This window comes from Leptinotarsa decemlineata, unplaced genomic scaffold (assembly GCF_025532065.1).
Source record: "Leptinotarsa decemlineata unplaced genomic scaffold, Ldec_3_MD MMD2_tig00002082_RagTag_RagTag, whole genome shotgun sequence".
NCBI lineage: Eukaryota > Metazoa > Arthropoda > Insecta > Coleoptera > Chrysomelidae > Leptinotarsa > Leptinotarsa decemlineata.
In genome coordinates this window covers 9,416,471-9,433,034 of record NW_027412573.1, presented here as the reverse complement: position 1 = coordinate 9,433,034, position 16,564 = coordinate 9,416,471, and the positions used below count along the sequence as shown (strand labels likewise).

Below are 16,564 nucleotides of genomic sequence, written 5' to 3'. Positions count from 1 at the left end.
CATGATAATGATTTCACAATGTTCTCAAACATTTTGATTTCTAGACTAGTATCGCTAGCACCATAGCTTCCTACCGAGAAAGCTACAGTGTTAGTGAAACGCGTCTAGAAATTAAAATGTTAATGAACATTTTATAATTATTATCATGGATAGTATATTATATATAAATGTTCACAATCTTTAATTTTTGTTAATTTTTTTAAGTAAATGGTAAACTGTTGGACAATGAACGGCATTATTATTATTATGCAGGGTTTTTTCTACAACTACTTAGCTCAGAGTTTATTTCTTTATTAATTTTTATTTTGTATTATAAATTTTTGTGAGGAAAATAACTTTTCATAACTCTATTATCGAGCGGTCGTCCAAAGTATCCATCTGCTTGGGTTTTTATGTTGATTCTTTTATTTTAATTTTTACTTATTATTTTCGTATTTTCTCATCGTATATCATTGAAATTCTCTCTTCTCTCGAAACGAAAGTTTATTGCCGAAAAACAGATGAATATTTAGAACGACACCACTGGGGATGTTTCGAGTAGGTACTCATTGTTAACACTCTTATGGATTAAGACAAGGAATTCGGGCCCAAGTGGTTGACCCTTCTTGACTATATGTATGATCCCTACCATTGTCAGTGATGATTTTTCGAGAGTTACTTTGAACACATTTTTTGGCCGATGCATTCATTCTGTTCTGGGATTCGGCCGGGAACTAATTCGGATTCTGATTCTTCTCGCCACGAGGTTGCACTGTTTTGTTGGTGTTATTAATGAATTTTATTATTTGTAAACGCTCTGTCCGTCTGATTAATAATTCACCTATCACTAGTCCCGACAATTATCATTATCATTATTCCAAAAGGGTGAGCAGGATCCCAATAATCAGAAGAACCATTTTAACACAGTGGTCGGGAAGAAGTTTGCGGAGTTCGAAGAGAAAATCTCGATATTTCATCCGTTTTTCCTTCTCTTTTCGGATATTCGTCTCGACAGTACACATAGGGGTATTTCACCTTTCCAGCCGGTCAAAAGTCCAATCTCTCAAACTTGTCACATAGAACAAATTCAGCCACCCACTATGAGCCAGATAGTGGGTGAATTCTGGGCAACCCTTTTCCACCCCGCTCAGTGCCTCAATCGTGTAAAATGTTAGTCAAAAGTCAACCGTTCCGTTGTGGCACGCACGCTCGACTTGGTGGCGATATTTGTAAGGTGGATATCCACGTAAATAATACATTTGGTGAATTTCTATGGGGAACGTTTCTAGTTCAGGTAAGATCACATATTTATATGATAAGTTTGCATTGATGTATGCTTGATGATTGGTGTAAATGTCAGCTTGAAGTATGTACTTTTTCGAAAGAACATTTAATATATTTCTATGTTTATGAGTCTGAAAGTTATACATCCGGGTGCTTCCGAGCTAAATTTTTGAATGTATATCATAGATTAGTTCAAGAATATTATTCTGATATATTAAGTAGGTTTGCCTCTTTTCAACCTAATCACACTCTATTGGCGACAGTAATAAATATCTAATTTCTCAACTTTTATTATTTCGTGGGTAACATGATTTGTACTTCGTGTAGGGATACCTGGTGGTTCGAAGTATAGAGTCGTGACTCGAAGAGGATTGTTTAATAAAATGCAGCAACAGAACTTGCCTACTTTTGAAGAAAAATTGAATTATTTGGAAACTGACATTCAATCATCTGAACATTTTTCTGAAGTTTAAATGAAACATTTAAAACATAAAATTTCACATTTGAAGTGTGAATTAAAAAAAAATGGTTGAAGGCAAATAGAACACAAAACAAATTTTTAGTCAGTAGTACCACATGGCTGCAAGGAACTTTTGGAATACCAAAGGTGTCATTGCAAAAACGTGTCGGTTGTCCAACAAAACCATTTTGTGAGCTATCTGACAGAAGCAAGAGAAGAAAAACAAATGAAACAAGGGGATATGTAAATCAGGAAGTACTCTTACATGCTGTGAGGTCATCATTACATACATCTGGAGATAGAAATGTGTCACATGTGCTTTCTGAAAATACAAAGTCTTCGAAACGAGCTAAGAAATACAGGAAAGCGTATTCCACATCTTCACAAGTCAAAAATGGTCAGCTAACTCCTCTAAAAGCATTGACGATGTTTGTGGAAGCAAACCTTTCAAGAAAACAATATGAAATAATAAGAAATTCGAACAGATAGCGTTACCCCAGTTATAGTATTCTACAGAGAGAGAAAAAAAATTGTTACCTTCCACAAGAGTTATTTACAGTGAATGAAATATGTGTAGAAGTAAATTTGCAAGATTTGTTGAATCACACAGTTAGTCGATTATTGACATAATTATTAGAAATCCTTACCACATTGACTCAAGAAGAACTTGATTCATTAGAGCTTATATACAAGTGGGCTTGTGATGGTTCTCAGCAATCACAGTTCAAGCAAAAAATGCAAAACGAAGAAGCTACAGATGCAAATATCTTCCAAAGTTGCTTAGTTCCTCTACAGCTAGTTTGTTGTAGGCAGTTACGGTCCGAAGCAGACAAAACTATTGTTAAAGAAAGAAAAGCGTACATTCAACAAAAATTCAGGATGGAAACTGGGTTAATAGTGGATGTTTCAAAGTCGAGTTCGGAAACACTAATGATGGAAACACAAGCAGAAGATTTTTTGCAGATCCACAACAAGCTAGTGAAATAACAGGTGTGGACTTTGATCTCATCTATAGATTGAAAATTATTTTAGAAGTGATTTCAAGTGGCCATAAAGTCGATGTGAACAAATTTGGAAATTATTGTTTAGAAACTGCTAAACTCTATATTTCGTTATACCCTTGGCATCCCATGACACTAACAATGCATAAGATTTTGATCCATGGCACAACAGTCATAGACAAAGCATTATTACTAATTGGCTTGCTTTCAGAAGAAACTGCTGAAGCCAGGAATAAACATTTAAGAATGTTTTGCTATAATTTAGCGAGAAAATTTTCCAGGACAAACTGCTACTTTGATGTTCTGTATCGGTTATTGCTTTCCTCTGATCCGTTGCTATCGAGTCTTAGGCCAAAACACATAAAAAAATCGCAGCCATTCTCGAAGGAAACAATACATATGCTATTACCTGCTGATCCCAAACCTGAAGTTTCTAACTCTAAAGAGTCGGAAGCAGAAGAAGATGAAGAATCTGATGAAGAACCCTGGCACTTGTCATCATTTGATTAATGCAAGTCATACTACCAGATCTTTCTGTAATTTCATAAATGAATTTATCAGCACATAGTGTTCCTACTTTTGTTCTTAACAATTTTTTTTATGTTATTGTTTATTGATTAAATATATACTTTGTATTTACTCAAGAAAGAGGTTTCTTCACAGAGAGTTTCTGATTCTGTGAATACTGATTCATTCATAAAAATATAAATAAATACTGTTTTTGTGATGTTTTGTAGAGTAATACTTATTGTATTTTGTAAATATTATTATTATAATTATTATTATTTGCTGAAAAACACTTGGTTTCAACTCAAATCGCAATATAAATAACTCAACCCAACAAAAAACTACAAAAATAATTTTGACCAGCTATAAAAGTGAAATAACCCTATGTGCAGTAGCTGAAAACTCCACGATTAATATCGTCTTCCTCTGATGCTCGAGAAGAACTACATCAGCCTCATCAGCTTGTATAAGCCTGAGGGTGGTGAATGAATATTTCCAATATATTCGGCATTTCTCATTCCCCACAATGGATTCAATATCCCCCGGAGCGTAAGGAAATACAGGTGTCCCGTCAATAACGTCATAATTAAAATCATTGTTATTATTTTCTGCTAACTGTGCGAAACAGGGTCGTTTTCAATAATTTTGTTAGGAATCACACGTTAAAAGGTAAAACCTCGTTAGTCCTTAGCTCGCACAAGTTTCTCAACTTCTGAGAGTTGTCGTTCGTATGGGGGCGACAACTGATTAACAAAAAAAACCGATTTTAAACAGAAACAAATTCAGATTATATCGAAAACATGCATTCCATTATGTATGCACTGTAAATGTGTATAAGTACGCGTTCAAAACGTTCAAGGCCCAAGGTAAATCCTTCGCCCGATGAGACTTCATTAGAAAAATGCAGAGCCTACGTCGAAAGCCGATAGCAGAATCATCGGCAGCTTTACTCAACAAAAGCTCGCCTCGTACCCCCGGCCGCTTGTGCTGTCACACGAGCCATGTGCTATATGGCTGGAATGGCCCTTCCTCCAGCAACAACATTCAGTTCACTCAGAACGTTTCGTTCGGCCACTACGCTTTGGTTGGCAAGATTGCCGTGCGACACGCGCCTACTTTGCAAGTCAAATATTTTGTTTGTTTTCCTTGGAGCATTGTCTTTTAGTTGACTTCGGAGCATGGGCGATTGAATTCGATTTTGTTCAAGAACTACCTACTTCTGGTTGGAAAATTGTGAGTTTTTATATCAATTAATATTTACAAATAGAACTATAGTGATGATTTGGTAGCTAATATTGAGAAACACATTGCAAGTTCATAGTCGGGGTAAATAACAATAACATTTATTTACTACAAAATATAAAAAGTAACAATAATGGATACGGATTTCGAAAAAATAGTTCGCATTGTCAGATACCATAACCCATTTCAAGCTAGATTTAGAATCGAACAAAAAATGTGGAGTGTTTCATTAGACCTGAAGAAAGCATTCGATACTATGGACCATAAAATTCATCTGAAAATAATGCATAATATTGGTACCTGAGGTTTAGTTAATAATTGGTTTCGAAATTATTTAATGAATAAAAAGCAATATGTATATATTGGCGACATAATTAGTTCCGAAAAAAAATAATATGTGGGGTACCGCAAGGATCCATACTTGGGTCTGTTTTGTTTCTTATATGTTTCAATTCTTTGGATACAGTGAACTTATTCGGTAAATTACAAATGTTTGCTGATTACGTCACTTTCATTTACAATGGAAATAGTGTACAAGAAATTAAAATTATTACTTCAAAAGATCCTAATCAAATATCTTCATGGCTCCAATGCCATGAAATGTCACTAAATCTTCAGTAATCTTCATATGTGTTTATATCAATTGATTCAAAACACCCAGCTAAATTCAATAATGAAAATTTTAATTAGGTACTCTCCTGAATGTCTTGGTCTTCAGTCTGGATGAAAATGTTTCATGAAGACAACACATTGAAACAAGAAAAAAAAGAAATAGCTCCCATAACTGGAATTTTATTCAGAATGAGAAAAAACCTCAATTTGATTAGTATCTTCCAAAATTTATTATCTAATATCAGTATGGGGAATGAATAACTTTTCATTAGTTTATTCCAAAATTCATTATCTAATATCAGTATGGGAAACGGCAACAAATTCCTTATTGAAACCAATTAAAAAAATTCAGAACAAAATTATAAGGTTGATCGATTTTCACTTGCTATCGTCCAACCTGTGTTAGGAATCACACGGTAAAAGGTAAGACCTCGTTAATCCTTAGCTCGAACAAGTTTCGACTTTTGGGGGTTGTCGCTCGTAGGAGTGCGACAGCTGGTTAACGGAAAAACAGATTTAAAACAGATTTTTATATTCAAGTTGAACTACAAGGAGCCTACAGTCAACTGGTATAAACCGAAAAAACTGTTAGATTTGTCATCCTCACTTGAATCAAATTATGTACCTTCCATTCATTTGGTCGAAAAGAAGTTCAAACATTCAAAACTGATGTTTGTTTGAAGGTGGCTGACAATGTTTCGTGTGGCATTTTATTAGTTCTGACTTCCATTGACTAACATGATGTAAATTGATATTAAATCCCTGAAAGAATCTGTAAAAAAAATTAAAAAAATCAGCTAGAAAATAACAATTATATTAAGCAAAAAAAATTTTTCGTCACAATTTTCCTTTTTTGATTCACAGTACCATTACTAACGCACGGAAGGTTTTTTTACTCTAGAATAAACAATTCGAAACATAAATTCACCGACCTGTATATGAAGAATAAAAATCCATGAAGCTGCCCACTCATGTTTGATAATTTTAATTAATCAATTACGGTAACTGCTAATTCACTCATTGACTACGACTATAGTTCTACAGGCGACGAAATGGACGTGTTATTAAAAGTAATAATGGCTCTTTGTGGTACATTGGCGTAGTTGTCAGTGAGTTTTCTGTGGGAGCTGATGAATTGAATAACCAGATATTTTGACTGATACATGAAACTGTAAATATATGGGTTATGGGCTAAATACGAAAGTCCAGTGGATCCAGTAACTAATTATGATCATTGATCAGTGTTTCTTACTAAGAATTCCAAACCGTTCACAAAACTTACAACAGATATTTCACTAATGCCCCCCTTTTTATTTTTTGAACTGGTCAACTCAAAAAATTGAAATTTGGGATAATGAAATTGATGCATGAATACTTTATCTTGAAGTGAAATTGACAGATGAAACTTTCAAGATAGCGCCTGGGAAAAAAAAATAAATGGAAAGGGGGATCTTGTGACATCTTGTCAAAGATCCTAACAAATGCTTCACTAACCTAGAATATAATGGTTGCCTTGAACTTCTTGACATATGAAAAGCCTATCCGGTATTTCACGTCGAACATTTTCGAACACAGTAACGTCAATATCTCTACAAATATTCCTGATTCTCTGCCGTATATCCAATATTGAAGCAGGTTCAGTTTCGTACACCTTTTGCTTCAAGTAGCCCCACAAAAAAAGTCCATAGGTGTCAAATCTGGCGAGCGGGCTGGCCATACTGTAGGACCTCGGCGGCCAATACAACGACTGGTAAAAGTAGTATCCAAATAGTGTCTTACTTGTCTGCATGTTTTGCATGTTGGTGCTCTATCTTGTTGGAATACAATATCCATACCGAATTCATTAGGATTCGCTTTGACGATTTCAGTGACGAGAGGGTCAGCATTAGTTTCCAAATACAGTGATCAATAAATAGAGGTGCTACAATATGGTTTCAGAATATTCCTGCACAAACTTTAATTTTCTCTGGATATTGGATATGTGTTTCCAGGAAAACGGGAGGGTTGGTGTTACTCCAATAACAGCAATTTTGTCTGTGAACATTGCCGTTTAAAAAATGTACATTCGTCACTAAAAAAAATATTGTGGAGATACGTAGGATGCCTTGCAATGGTTTCCGTCATGATTTCGCAGAATTCTGTTCTTCGATCAATGTCATTTTCAGTTGATTGGTGTACCATTTTAATTTTGTATGGATGATACCTATTCCTCTTCAAAAGTCTCCACACAGTAGAAGGAGACACCTCACAAACATTCGCGACGGAATAAGTAGACTGTTCAGGATTTACTACCATCTCATCAATCATTTGCACTTGCTGTTCTTCCGTAATGGACGGATGACCTGGGGGCTTTTTGTTATGTACACTACCAGTAGTTGTGAATATGGATACAAGTTCCTTCAAATATTTTCTACAGATAGGATGATTCGGAAAACGTTCATTGAAAATCCTTTCGGTCTCGTGAAAGTTACGCGTTGCACTGTAAATAAAAATCGATTGAATTTTTTTTTCCAATGGACGAGAATTGACCATTTTAGAGATTGTTGACGTGGTACCTTTCTAGTAGTAAAACCGATAACTAAATGATAATATCCTCACTGAACAATGATGTTCATTGTCGTACTGACATTTTTTGATGTTTTTATAAACAAAAATTAACTTAACAAACCTTATCGGGTTGTTGGAATTACCATATGGCAGATACAAAGGAATATTTATAGAAATATGGATATTAATGTGTTTGTCTTCAGGAAATTATTAAATGTTCCGCCATTTTGTAGTAGGTGAAAATATTGACTTCATATTCTAGGGTTGTGAAGTATTCGTCAGGAGCTTCAAAATGATGTGTCACAAGACCCCCCTTTCCATTATTTTTTGCCCAAATGGCGCCCAGTCGCCATTTGGGCGCCAGATTCATCTGTCAATTTTACTACAAAATAAAGTAATCAATCATCAATTTTATTATCCTAAATTTCGATATTTTTGAGTTATCGCGTTCAAAAAATAAAAGGGGGAGGAACATTAAAGAAATGCACAGGTACTTCAAGCGTGTTCAATGAAAACTGAATTCTGCCTAATTAGTGCTTCTTATATACATTACTAATTTATAATATCACTTAATTTGAATGTGTAATGAAACTACTTGAGTTCAATATTGCATTATTCAATTACCTACATAATTTCAACATTAAGTTACAAGTTCAACAAGTCTATTTACCTTTTCACACACACACAAAATATATGTTGTTACTATTTTGGCAAGGGTTAAAAAATCATGTGCTCCATAAGATGAAATACAAAAAAATAAGGTCAGGTATTGATGAAGAATAAATGATTTGCATCTTGTTTCTTAATGAATTATCTGTTTTTCAATCCAATAAGCTCATTGTATTTTCCACTAGACAGTTTTGCAGAACAAAAATTTTAATGTGAGAATTCCAGTTGGAAGTTTATAAAACCGTTGGTAATACCTCAAAACTGGTCTGTAGGTGATTTACTCAAATAATTTCAGCAAGGTTCTACTGCTGGATTTCTATCATATATAATTGAATATCCAGCGTAGTATTAGCCGGGGAAGTAGTTGTTTTTCGACAGGCATTTACCAGAACCTACGGTGTGAGTAGTTGAGAGAGATGAATGTTTCGAAATTCTATTTCGTCATAAATACTTCCTTAATGACAATACTGTTGAGACTAGATGAGTTAATAATTCCTACTTGAACTGAACTGAACTGAATATAAATTTAACTAGAGAATAATGAAGTCGGGCTCATACAAGAGGTTCAATATTACAAACTTCTGGCCCGAGGTATGGGTAGGTTTTTCATATTAAATTTTTTTCAGGTTTTCTCATAGCGTAATTAGACTTATATTTATTGCGAATTCCATAAGAAAGACCTATTCAAATTATTTTTTTTTTATTGTACTATTATTCACAATACTAACAACTGTGTCAAATAAAAAAAAAATCTTCATATATTTTTGTTGAAAATAATCAAGGCTTCTGAAAGGTGATTTTTAAAATTCATCTTCGATTTATTTTCAAGTTTGAGGTGTGGCATTCATATGACCCGCCCCCATGAATAAATACTGTAAATCAAATGAATACTACTGTTGTAATGAATACTGATCTCGAAGATCGAAGATCGAAAAGTGCTTCAAAAAGAAAAATACACGAAGATCGTAAGAGACCCTACTGCATCAATTGAAAGAAAGTTGTACCAGACTTTGAAAAGACACCAAGTCTATTTTAAAGAAAAAGAGAGATTATCGCTAACACAAAAAGGATGTTCCGCTCAGACCGATCATTAGCTCCAGAGATTCAGCCACTCAGAACTTGTCCAGATTTTTACTACCAATAATTAAACCTCTGCAAGGTGAAACATCATCTTTTGTGAGAAATTCAAGGCATTTCGTTTCCACATCGGTGAAACTAAGAGGCCATTGGAAGTTCGCATTGCTTAACACAAGAAATACACACAGCGAGGAGATACCAGCAAATCCAGAATAGCAGAGCATGTTTGGACTCATCAATACAACATCAAGTGGGCTCAAGCTGAAATCATCCACAAAGAGGAACACTGGTTTGGGAGAAAATTCAAAGAAGCCGCGTATATGTTGTCCAACAACGCATTTAGTCAAGCTAGCGTAGAGATACCTAACATATGGAAACCTCTAATCAAGCGAAAAACGACCAGCTCCCGCCAAACGGTCATCTCCCGCCAAAACCAATGAAGCGGAAAGAGGGAAGAGGAATTAGATGAAAGCACTCGAATGACCTATAAATAGTCAGATCTCGGAGGAATAAGTCCAGTTATCACCCGAAGACGATTGTGGATATTAACAATCGAAACGTTGTGACATTACTTGGTTTGAAATCTTTTGATTTTTATTTTTCCATTTTTTGTTAATAATATTTTTAATTTTTCAATATTTTCAGCTTTTATTAATACTTCAATTTTTATTCGTTTGGTTGCTGTTGTAGATTATTTCTTTGTAATTTCAGTTTTTTGTTTAATGAAATTGTTATTTTCAGTTAATCTTTTTTTATTTTTTCACGGTTATCAAATCAATTTATATTATATTAGACAATGGAAGTCCGAACTGATGAAATACACCACGAAACAATGTTAACCACCTTCAAACTATCGGCCACTTGCAAGGAACGTTTTTTCAGGAAGCTGAAGAGCCCTACACAAAAATGATAGGTACGACAAGCCATAACATCAAAGTTTGGCCAGCAAACCCTCATGTTACACACGGTCGAAGGCCTTATAAATATCAAGCGTAACAGGTCTTAATTCTTCATGTTTCTCGTTTGCGTTATTCCAAATATGGGTGACGTACAATAGAAGGTCGCCTGTTGATCTTTTGTTTCCGAAAGCAATATGCATCATTTTGAAGCCTTCCAAATATTTGAGGATACGTTGGTTTACGACTTTCTCCATAATTTTTGATATCACTGATAGCAAAGCGACTGGTCTATAGTTATTTGGAAGATTTTCCTTGTCCTTTTCTAATGAGACAGGTTGAATAGTCTGCAAAATAATGGTGCGAGTTCATTTGCGTACTTTTTAAGTACGATGACGGGCACTCCATGTAGCTCAAAGCAATACTTACATTTTTAGGTTTCAGAAATATCGTACTTATTTTTCCAACATATTCGCGATTGTTAACTTTTCAGTGGTGAGATGACCTGTTCTTTTTATATTTTACCAAACGCTGTTTTATTTTGTTTTTCATAACTGATTTTTCAAAGAGTCTCAGAATTTGTTTCGTTTCTTCAAGATACTCTTGGTAGGATTCATTGTTGGCCTCAGTTAAAGTTATGCTTGTTTTGATCGAAAGGATTTTGCTACATCTCCCTATGAAACTGATATTTTGTCAGCTGATTCCATTAGTGACTTTGTGATTCAAAGAATCCACTTTATCTGTGATCTTTTGAAATCGATTATGTTTGTAATATTTTCAATTATTTTTGTAACATTGAATGTCTGACCAATTTTCTTTCAATTTCACTAGTTCGGACTTCCATTGTCTACTATATAAAATGATTTGAAATCCCTGAAACAAGTAAAAAAGGATAATTAAAAAAGAATAGTTGAAAATAACAATTATATTAAGCAACAATAAACCTGAAATGAAATGATAGTGAAATAACCTACAAGTAAAAATATAATAATTGAATAAATAAAAATTAAAGGAATGAAAAAAAGAAAATAACAAAAATAAAAAGGTGTAGAGATTCCAAGTCATGTTAGTTCACGACGTTTCAATTGTTGGTATCTACAATCGTCTTCGGGTGATGACTGGACTGATTCCTCCGAGAGATGACTATTTTATAGGTCGTTGTTTCAGGGATTTCAAATCATTTTATATAGTAGACAATGGAAGTCCGAACTAGTGAAATTCATCACGAAACATTGTCAATCACCTTCAAACCAATTTTCTTTCATTCCACTCAGTTTGCTTTCATCCATAAATAATGTTTACTTAATTTTCCAAACGTCCAACTCAAATTATGTGTTTTTTCCGGATTATTGTGGATAAGTTATCAATTAGATCGATTTCTATGACAACAGATTCGCTTTAGAATATTTTCAATAGCGTCACTAATAAAATAGTAGTCTATGTAGGATCGTGAATTATTGATTGGACAGAAATCTTCAAGAACCCATAGTACTCTAGAGGTGTTTTATAGAAAACTGGAACAGCTTACAGAATTTTAAGATGGATTTCTATAAGAGGGCATTATATGGTTTCCAAAACATTCAATTTAGAATAAGTCTGAAGTCATGATTCACCTGTTATGGAGCCCAATGAAAAATGTATCTCTACGCCTACGTTAAATGACGCCCAGCATGTGTATGGTGATCAATTAAGAATACGGGGCTTTCTGTCTTGACGCTCTATCAACTCATATAAAATGAATTCACAAACAATGTTGTCATCACTTTAGGAGCCGGCTTACAGAAGCCTGACTACACTAATTGTTCTTTATTCGCGGAACATTCTAAAGGTGATTTCAGTGAAGCTATTCTTGATGTAAGAATACTTTTTTGCGATAGTTATTCTTCTAGTCCAACCTGGTAAATTGAATCAAAATTCATAAAAAAAGAATTTTATGCAAAGGTATTGTCTAGAAAATGTTCTTTATTGAATAATACTTCTTTATTATATACTATGAATTTTTTTATTCGTTGCACAATTGAAACTGAAATACTATCAAAAGTTTATGCATGTCTGATGCCCATACTGAATTCGTTCAGAAAATAGGACTGTTTATTCAAAAATTCAATAAAATGTTATTGACAAAATACTTTTTGTCTATGACTGCTATGAAAACACCAATAAACACAAGAAGCAACGCCTGGAAGTGACCAATTTTCTACAAATATGTGAAATTTTTCATACGGTTCGGTGTATTTGAAAATTATGGCCTACTCAATATTTATTTCATAAACCGATATGTTCTATGTAAAAGAAAGCTACGTAACGCCGAAAAAAGTTCAGCAAAACTGGATCGAGAAGGTAATGGTTTTTGGTTGCCAGATTTTCCAGTCGTCCAAAGTATTTTGAAATATTTTTGTACTGTTGTAAGTTATCATCTTCATCATGTGGAAAATGAATTCCTATTCTCAATACTTAAAGTTACTCTCAACATAGAACACGAAATATTGCTCTTCAGGCAATATTGCCTAAAGAGTAAATCAGAAAATTATACCCCGAACCAACAAACAATTTTTCAAGGTTCTAAATACGGTGCTGGACTGAAAATATCTGCAGAGAATGTACTCATTTCTGAAAATTCTTTTGCCACTAATACCTAGGTAAGCTGTGACTATTTTACTTCACGATAACGCAAAAGCGAGTATGTTTATTTGATACTCCTCACTCGTCAATAAGTGATGCTTCAAAAATAGAGAGAATCAGGCACCATAAATTTAAACTTATTCGCAGGATAAATGCTATTCTTCTGAAGTGTAAAACGAGTATTAGTCTTTCAGAATGTGGTTGCTGTTGGACTTACAAGAGCATGTACAGATAAAAAACTATGGAAATTATCCGTTAATGGTAACAAAGATTTAACTTCAACTATGTTGTTGAGAAAACACAAGAAACAAAATGGCAAGATCATTCATTTCAACAACATTTGCAGAAAATCTTGGATCAAAAGATATATTCGAAAAAAGATTGTTTTAAATCAGAAAGGGAGATGCATCAGTTTTGGACAAGAATGATTCTGGTAACATGACTACAGGTATGGCGAGTTTTTCAAAACTCAGTGACCCGAAGGTCCACGTAGGGATTGCTCTCAATGATTTTCTATCATACCTCTGAATGCAGATAGCGATTTTATTGTACCCAGACGCCATGGAGGATGGCATTCCATGCTATTGCGAGTCACGTATATGGCGAAAAAAATGGTTGAATTTATCGAAAACACCACGATACCTTCGTCTTCACAGAAAGTGTGATATCTAGAAGGAGGATCTTCTGGATCATGTTTCACAATCATAACAAAAAAAAAGGATGTACCACATTTTTTTTTTGTTTTGAAAACTGTTCGAACATAACTATAACTTCAAATAATCCGATATGATTTCAACCTATTCTAGTGTTAATTTATGTTTTGAATACCCTGAATATTTCTGTGTAGTTAACATCATTATCATACAGCAATTTTATTACCAATAAATATATTACAAAACAACCAAAAGGTAGATAATTCTGATGAAACAAGAAATACAATCAATTTTGAAGAAATACTAAAATAATGCAACACAGAAGAAGTATCGTAAACAAGTAGTTTGAAAAATATTTTTCACTACCATGTAACTTATGTAATAATCGTGTAAAAAATGCTGTTTCAAAAATGTGTACAATATAGAATTTCCCAATTTCCATTATTATTTTCTTTGTTTTCTTTCTACTCAAACATTTTGTTGTACTCGAGCATTGAAGATTTAAATTTTGAACGAGATCACCGAATTTTTAACCTCTAATATCATTTCACAGCTATTATTTACCCATATTCAGTGCTATCGCAACTATATGTCAATGTATAAATGGAATAATCAATCTTTAAAGTAATTGAATCTACTCCTTCTCATATTCGGTCAAACTAAAACGTGAATGAATATACTATCAACATTTTTAAAAGACCGTGTACAACTTGATTTTATCGAAATCTGGATTATTTCACAGTTCTCAGAGAAATAACCTTTGGAAATGTTAATTCATTGCTGTGTACAGTATTGGTGAAAATGCAAATTAAGTTTTGTATGCAAATCGGAATGCAAATTGTGCTCACTTATATTTGTTTTTCCATGAAATTCAAATATATCCATTCACAGAACATAATGAATTATCGGACTTTCTGATATCAGTGTCTGAACTCTTCAATTATTTTAGGTTAGATTGCTCACCAGAAAAATATTTAGCCGAAAAATCATTCGATGAGAAAATGTTGCTGATTTTTTTGGTGATAACTGCTGTTTATTCCTTTGGAGGGTGAATTGAGCATTTGACTCCTTGTTATTTCATTTCGAAATTATTGCAACAAAATCTTTCAAAGTCCAATTATCGTGAAGCAGTCATTTTCGATAATTGATTTAAGTAATAATTAATAATGAATCAAATATGGTCTTATAATAAAAGCTGAAAATATTCACTATTTTGAAACCTCAGTGGTAGAATTATTTAGACGACTCTACCTTCCATTTCACGTGCAATCACAAAAAAAGCTGATGGTGTTAGATCAGGAAAACGATCAGGTCATTCAATACTCCGTCAATACTTCATTACTTTATCCAAATTGTCAAAATAATTCGTTGGTTTGTTTCTTCAATACGGTCCGATTATTTATTCAGTGTCTTTTAAAATTGGTCTTATTGATCTCCAATAATATTTTTGAATGTACTTCGTACCAAAATAACCAGAAAATTGGAATTCTGATTTCTCTCATTAGTACATGCATATCAAATTTGAAAATTGAAGACTATTTGTGTTATAAACTAATAGAATTGATGGAAAAATTTAGGTATGTATTTGGAAGATTCGATAGCAAAAAACAAACCAAAAGCTAGTGAAATGTGAACTCACATGTTCCAAAATTGAAAATTCCAATTGTCTAAACATTTGAAACAGTAACACTAGTTAATTTTTATGGGAAAATCTATTGATTCATTCACTTGGAGAATCAAGAGCTGTTGCGCTTGTTGATTTGGAGTGTTGGTTTCGTGACTTTTTTTAGATTCTCCAAATATTGGTTTCCAATATGATTTTTAAATGATGGTACTCAATATTACTTATAAATTCGGTCTTCAAGTCTTTGTTCAATTTCTATCATCATTATCATTACTGAAGAATAAAATCCTTAAATTATAAAAATACTTTTTGTCAACTAGCAAGAAATGGTCTCAAATAAGATATATCTGCTATGCAGTAAGCATTACAGAATATTTGAAGCATGGAAATAATGTAAGTATTACATCACTAAACAAACATTTTCTAGTTACAAAAAACAAAAAAAATATAGACAGTTTTCTAAGGAACTGTCGGGACTGGTGATAGGTGAATTATTATTTAGACGAACACAGCGTTTTTCAATAATAAAATGTATTAACAACAAAACACAATGACAAACAAAACACGAAAAAGAAAATTAGAGGGTAACCTCGAGGAACTAACGCCAAGTTTTTTCTCGATCAGCGAGCGGGTTTAGTTCTCGGCGGAGACCCCTGAATAAGAAATAGTTCTCGGCCGGAATCCGGAATCCCAGAAGCGAATGAACGAATGCATTGGTTAAAAAATGTGTTAGAAGTAACTCTCTCACTGACAATGGTTGTGGTCATAAATATAGTCAAGAAGGGTCAACTACTTGGTCCCAAATTCCTTGTCTTAATCCATAAAAGTGTTAACAATAAGTACCTACTCGAAACATCCTGTCTGTCTTTGTAAAGACAGAGAGAAGAGAATGTTTCAATGAAATACGATGAGAAAATACAAAAATAATAAGTAAAAATAAAAATGAAAGATTTAACATGAAAACTCAAGCAGATGGATATTTTGGACGACTGCTCGATAATGCAGTTATGGAAAGTTGATGTCCCAACAAAAACTTATAATACAAACTAAAAATTAAAAGGAATGCAATGTTGCTAAACTAAGTAGTTGTAGGAAAAACTCCACAGAACCAAAATAAATGGTATTTGGGCATTTTTCAAATAACGTATTTAATGCGGCTCAAGAATAAGGTTTTTTTTGATCATCTTGTTCATTTTCTGTTTGTAATAATATATCGGTAGGAGTACAGGCTTTTCATCCAACAAATGACCTATTAGTCCAGTCATTTTAGGGGGTTTGCCTAGGAAAGTAAACATACCCAGTTGTAAATTTGTATAAACTCTGTATTTTGGCATCATCAAAGTATTCTCAAAATTCACATATGATTCGTCGGCCGCAACTTCAAAAATTGG

At 33.5% G+C, this 16,564-nt stretch overlaps 1 protein-coding gene and 1 long non-coding RNA gene across 2 annotated transcripts in view; one reads left to right on the top strand and one right to left on the bottom strand.

Moving 5' to 3' along the window:
- The first annotated feature begins 4,277 nt into the window (after positions 1 to 4,277).
- The window catches only part of Ntan1 (N-terminal amidohydrolase 1), a 104,471-nt gene continuing 92,184 nt past the window's right edge, over positions 4,278 to 16,564 (top strand). Inside the window, exon 1 of the mRNA XM_074176970.1 lies at positions 4,278 to 4,464. The gene's annotated coding sequence lies outside the window, so the exon portion shown is untranslated. The remainder of the gene's footprint in view (positions 4,465 to 16,564) is intronic.
- Positions 5,601 to 6,160, bottom strand: LOC141482862 (uncharacterized). The gene is made up of 2 exons (XR_012465763.1): positions 6,018 to 6,160; positions 5,601 to 5,857 (listed from the first exon to the last, which is right to left on the bottom strand). It is a non-coding gene; the product is annotated as an uncharacterized lncRNA (long non-coding RNA).